Consider the following 7,045-nt stretch of genomic DNA (forward strand, 5'->3'; position numbering starts at 1 on the left):
GACTATATATGATTTGTAACCCTAGGCCCCCAGTATGTTATAGAAGCTTGGGCGCTAGTTCGTCGATAGTATACACACACGCACAATGCCTGGTATTCACGTGTACTTTGTACACACCCCTATCACTAATATACAGTACCAGGAGTAGGCTTTTTCCTCAACTGCAAGGGTCCGAACTAGGGTAAAACTTTGCCTCGTATTACCATCAACCTAATAGTCAGGGATATCCTACCGAATGATATGATGGAATCATATCTGCCAACTACTAAGAGAGAGGTGTGTCTAGGGGGGGCAATGTGTGCGAGAGAGGCCTAAAGACAATGTGCGTGCGGGAGACACGTAGGCACATATATGTGTGTATAGAGGGCTAGTAGAGACCGTGCGTGTGTATATATGCATGTGAAAGAAATAGTGTTTTCCAACTGAGATTAGTGAAAAGAGTGGTACATAGTAGTCAGAAAGAGAGAGAGATACAGAGAGAGCATGTGCGTGAGACTCCCCGACACCCCGAGAAAGATTGTGAGCATGTGTGAAAGAGAAATGCCGATGCATATAAAGTGTGTGCACTTATGCGGTAGATAGAGAGAGATATAGCGCGTTTGTGAGAACGGGCCGAGGCATAGTGCATCTACGTGTAAAAGGCGGTTCTACGCATTAAATTAAAGTATAAATGGCATTATTATTTTTGGATGAGATCATGAATTTTGCAAATTGCGTATGGACGAAAATCAGTCTATCAACACCCATACTCTATTGAATTCTAGCATGTGCATGTGTTTATTTCATATTATCGATCCATAGAGTGAGAGCGGTTTGAAATACAGGCAATGGATGCTTTTGCAATTCATATATAAATATTAATTAGTGCACTCCCTGTTGTTAGTGTGAAGCACTTTATACATTTGTCACTTGCATGGATACATTCCAAATTGCTAGCTACGAAATAGAATACATGTCGAATTCAACATAAAGGGGGTTTCGAATATTCGAATTCATAGGAAGTGCATTCATCTATTTGAACCCGAGATAATGGCATTTGTAAATCAGATGTAAAAGGGGGCATCAATCTTTGTTGTGCGTTTGAACATGCTATATATATTCATACGCATGTCTAACTTTTTTTTGCAACCAAGGAGATTATATCTGGAACCATGCATGAACTGAGGTAAGTTGCATATTTTTTAATATATACTCGTGTACAATGTATATTCAAACGTACCACCTCCATTCCAAAATGATCGTAGCTTTAGGATTTTCAAGAGTAAAGATTTGTGAAGTTTGACAAATCCTGAATGTTCAATTCAAGAGAACCGAAAACGTTAATGCTTCTGCTCCCAAATATTGAACGAAGCGCCAAATAGGCCTCTGGTCACCCGAAACCGCGCGAGACTAATGTTTGGTGGTAGGAACTTACTGTCCTGACTCTGGCCCGTGTAGCCTATCGGCCCCATGTCCAAAGGTCTAAACCGGGGTAGGTTTGTAACTTCACCAAGACGCTAGTCTCAACCGCCTCCGAGAAGCATTCATACGCCGTGGGCGCCTAAACATCCATGCGCTCGGCCGAAATCTGTCCCGCCCACATTTGGGACACCTGAGATTACTGTCCTACCCCCAACCCGCAATATGTCCGAAATTTTAGATGGGGGCAAAGTTTGTAACTTTCCCCAAATTTCAAACACGCGCGTCCCAAACCGAAACATTGTCCCCCCTTAGTTCCCCGCCTCCCTCCGTTTCCCCATTCATACTCTGTGGGCACCAAAATGCCCTCTCCACCAGCCGCGAAATCCCAGCCTCCTCCGTCCTCCACCCCATAGCGCCCAATCCACCGCCGCCCTCCTCCATCACGCCGGAGCTGGTACCGCGACGTCGTTGTCCAACGCAACCGCAACCGCAACGCCCTCAAGGACTTAGCAGCTGAAGCCGATGTAGAGCTGCCTCCACGACATCGACGCCGACGTGCGCCGTACCAGAACTACTCCGACCACACCGTCCCGCGCCTCACTGCTGCCGCTCCACTGTCGCAACCGTCCACCGCACCGGAGCTGTTCCCGCTATGCCGTCGTTCGCCGCCTCGGATCTGCTTCCCCGCCGCCGACAGACGACCACCGCACCACACTCAACAACTTGGCCATGGGTTCGTCCAAGGCTGCATCGTCCTCCACAACTTCTCGTTTCCAGCGAACCACAAGAAGATCGTTGGAAAAACAGAAGGAGGACACAGCACTGCCAGCAGAAAGAGGTACTCCTCTTCCCTTATTCGTGCAAACCTTACGTCTCTGCTCACACCGTATTCATCCCACGAAAGAAACTAGTTGAGCGCTTCTTACTGCATCTTCTTCGTGATACTAAATGCACAAGGTTTCCTCCCTTTACTATTTCACCTTTGCTAGAGGTCAGTAGCCCGCCTGGATTTCAATTCAGGGTCAGTCGAACCGCAATTAAAAGAAGCAGCACCCACTTAGGCGCACGGAGCACCTAGTCCGCCTGTTCGCCGGGGAAGCAGCGCATCGGTGTCTATCATAGGGGTGTGGGGCGCAGGAGCTGCTTGCGCCCGATCTGGAGGTCGGCGGGGCTTGAATGGATTGCCGGGGGGCGGTGCCAAGCACGGGGTGCAGTGAGGTCGAGGGGAGGGCGCAGGCAGGGGACTGGGCCGGTGGTCACTGCCGTTTCGAGGAAGATCGTCAACACTGACTGGCTGGAGGTAGATGAAGGCGATCTGCCCGTTCTTTGTACATCGAACGGTGCAGAAAAAATGGACTGACCTATTTGTTTTCAGTCGAATGTTATTTTCATAGAATCATGTAGTAATTTAGTGTGCCATGCATGTTGTAGAGCTATCATATGTCTCCCATCATTTATTTCTCACCGACCTGCTATCTGCTACCTTTACACTGTACTAATTGTGCACACACTTCACCCATACTCACACTATTGTTTTTTTATGCATGGGTATTTCAGACTCTGACTCAGTGTTGATGAATGCTGAAAAGAAAAGACAGAAGTCGCTCCAGTGTAATTCGAAGATAAGCACTAAGCGTTTCAGCGCTCTAAAGGATGCAGTGTCAGCAGTTGGAGACAGTAAACATAGATCTGCAGTTGATGATCTCAATTGCCACACACAACCATCCCAGGTGCTTGCTTTAACTTCGCGCTGTCAAATGTGGTTGCATGTTGCATATGGTGTCTAGCTTGTATTGCTTCCAATTTGGTTAAATTGCATCTGCTTACTTTACACATTATACCTTTGATAATGACATGCCTTCCTATTTTTGATACATACTACATATGTCTATTAACCATGTTCGTACATCAAACTAATGCTCTTTTGTATCCCTCGTCAATCACTTATGATGAGACAGTCACCCGGGTGGGTTACTGCGAGACGCCATACTCGTTTAAAGAGTGCAATGTCATCCTCCCCACATGATTCTCAAGAAACAGCTAGGCTAAATGAAGATAGTCAAAGTAGCTCTCTAGTTGATGACCGCAATTCCCCCACACCACCATCACAGGTGCTTCCTCTAACTTCGCAGTGTGATATGTGGTTGCATGTTGCATATGGTGTCTAGCTTGTAATGCTTCTAATTAGGGTAAATTGCATCTGCTTAGTTTACACATTATACCTGTGAATATGACATGCCTTCCTATTTTTGGTACACACTACATCTATGTGTTAACCTTGTTCTTACATGAAACTACCTCTCTTCTGTATCCTGCATCAATCACTTACTATGAGTCACCTTTATTCGTTGCATATTGCATATTATTTCTAGCTTGTTGCCATGTATTGCTTCTAATTTGGTCAAAAACATTTGGTAGGGCACCCTTTTAATTTGGCAGAGTGATATTGGTTTCATCTTTCATATGGTTTCTAGCTTGCATTGATTCTAACAAGTTCAAGCACCTTGTGCTTAGTTTACACATTATACATCATACATGTCAATATGTCACGCCGTCCTGTTTTTCATACATATTCCATCCTCCTATCATGCGGCTGCCTTACATGAAAGTAGTGTTCGTCAGTATCATGCATCAATGAGTTCTGAAGAGCAAATTTTATTCCTTTTTCTTGTCGGTTTGACTTGACAAGGCAAAATCAAGAAAGAGGAAGGAAAAGAGTAAGGAAGGCGATGATGGTGGTCCTCTGCAGCAACGTAAACAGAGCATCTGTACCGATTCTCCTTGTACTGATAGTGCATTACAAGGTCCAAGTCTCCGCTCCCCTACTCCACCATCCAAGGTGCTTGCTCTAACTTGGTAGTGTGATATATGGTTGCATGTTGCATATGGTGTCTAGCTTGTATTGCTCCTAATTAGTGTAAACTGCATCTGCTTAGCTTACACATGATACATGTGAATATGACACGCTTTCCTATTTTTGGTACATACTATATCTGTCTATCACACCATGTTCTTACATGAAACTACTCTTCTTGTGTATCCTGAATCAGTCACTTATGATGGAACACCTTTAAGTTGGCAGTGTGATATTGGTTTGCGTCTTGAATATGATTTCTAGCATGTATTGCTTCTAGTTTGATGAACGCCGCCTATGACGAGACAGTTTTAACTTGGCAGAGTGATATTGATTTCACCTTTCATATGGTTTCTAGTTTGCAGTGCTTCTAATTTGTTGAAGTGCCTTCTGCTTAGTTACCACATCATAGGTGTGAATATGTCAAGCCGTCCATTTTTTCGTACATATTCCATCCTCGTATCATGACTTTGCCTTTCATCAGAGTAGTGTTCGTCAGTATCATGCATCAATGAGTTCTGAAGAGCAAATTTTATTCCTTTTTCTTGTCGGTTTGACTTGACAAGGCAAAATCAAGAAAGAGGAAGGAAAAGAGTAAGGAAGGCGATGATGGTGGTCCTCTGCAGCAACGTAAACAGAGCATCTGTACCGATTCTCCTTGTACTGATAGTGCATTACAAGGTCCAAGTCTCCGCTCCCCTACTCCACCATCCAAGGTGCTTGCTCTAACTTGGTAGTGTGATATATGGTTGCATGTTGCATATGGTGTCTAGCTTGTATTGCTCCTAATTAGTGTAAACTGCATCTGCTTAGCTTACACATGATACATGTGAATATGACACGCTTTCCTATTTTTGGTACATACTATATCTGTCTATCACACCATGTTCTTACATGAAACTACTCTTCTTGTGTATCCTGCATCAGTCACTTATGATGGAACACCTTTAAGTTGGCAGTGTGATATTGGTTTGCGTCTTGAATATGATTTCTAGCATGTATTGCTTCTAGTTTGATGAACGCCGCCTATGACGAGACAGTTTTAACTTGGCAGAGTGATATTGATTTCACCTTTCATATGGTTTCTAGTTTGCAGTGCTTCTAATTTGTTGAAGTGCCTTCTGCTTAGTTACCACATCATAGGTGTGAATATGTCAAGCCGTCCATTTTTTCGTACATATTCCATCCTCGTATCATGACTTTGCCTTTCATCAGAGTAGTGTTCGTCAGTATCATGCATCAATGAGTTCTGAAGAGCAAATTTTATTCCTTTTTCTTGTCGGTTTGACTTGACAAGGCAAAATCAAGAAAGAGGAAGGAAAAGAGTAAGGAAGGCGATGATGGTGGTCCTCTGCAGCAACGTAAACAGAGCATCTGTACCGATTCTCCTTGTACTGATAGTGCATTACAAGGTCCAAGTCTCCGCTCCCCTACTCCACCATCCAAGGTGCTTGCTCTAACTTGGTAGTGTGATATATGGTTGCATGTTGCATATGGTGTCTAGCTTGTATTGCTCCTAATTAGTGTAAACTGCATCTGCTTAGCTTACACATGATACATGTGAATATGACACGCTTTCCTATTTTTGGTACATACTATATCTGTCTATCACACCATGTTCTTACATGAAACTACTCTTCTTGTGTATCCTGCATCAGTCACTTATGATGGAACACCTTTAAGTTGGCAGTGTGATATTGGTTTGCGTCTTGAATATGATTTCTAGCATGTATTGCTTCTAGTTTGATGAACGCCGCCTATGACGAGACAGTTTTAACTTGGCAGAGTGATATTGATTTCACCTTTCATATGGTTTCTAGTTTGCAGTGCTTCTAATTTGTTGAAGTGCCTTCTGCTTAGTTACCACATCATAGGTGTGAATATGTCAAGACGTCCATTTTTTCGTACATATTCCATCCTCGTATCATGACTTTGCCTTTCATCAGAGTAGTGTTCGTCAGTATCATGCATCAATGAGTTCTGAAGAGCAAATTTTATTCCTTTTTCTTGTCGGTTTGACTTGACAAGGCAAAATCAAGAAAGAGGAAGGAAAAGAGTAAGGAAGGCGATGATGGTGGTCCTCTGCAGCAACGTAAACAGAGCATCTGTACCGATTCTCCTTGTACTGATAGTGCATTACAAGGTCCAAGTCTCCGCTCCCCTACTCCACCATCCAAGGTGCTTGCTCTAACTTGGTAGTGTGATATATGGTTGCATGTTGCATATGGTGTCTAGCTTGTATTGCTCCTAATTAGTGTAAACTGCATCTGCTTAGCTTACACATGATACATGTGAATATGACACGCTTTCCTATTTTTGGTACATACTATATCTGTCTATCACACCATGTTCTTACATGAAACTACTCTTCTTGTGTATCCTGCATCAGTCACTTATGATGGAACACCTTTAAGTTGGCAGTGTGATATTGGTTTGCGTCTTGAATATGATTTCTAGCATGTATTGCTTCTAGTTTGATGAACGCCGCCTATGACGAGACAGTTTTAACTTGGCAGAGTGATATTGATTTCACCTTTCATATGGTTTCTAGTTTGCAGTGCTTCTAATTTGTTGAAGTGCCTTCTGCTTAGTTACCACATCATAGGTGTGAATATGTCAAGACGTCCATTTTTTCGTACATATTCCATCCTCGTATCATGACTTTGCCTTTCATCAGAGTAGTGTTCGTCAGTATCATGCATGAATGAGTTATGAAGAGCGAATTATATTCCTTTTTCTTGTCGGTTTGACCTCATAATGCAAAATCAATAAAGCTGAAGGAAATTGGCA

Source organism: Aegilops tauschii, chromosome 2 (assembly GCF_002575655.3).
Source record: "Aegilops tauschii subsp. strangulata cultivar AL8/78 chromosome 2, Aet v6.0, whole genome shotgun sequence".
NCBI lineage: Eukaryota > Viridiplantae > Streptophyta > Magnoliopsida > Poales > Poaceae > Aegilops > Aegilops tauschii.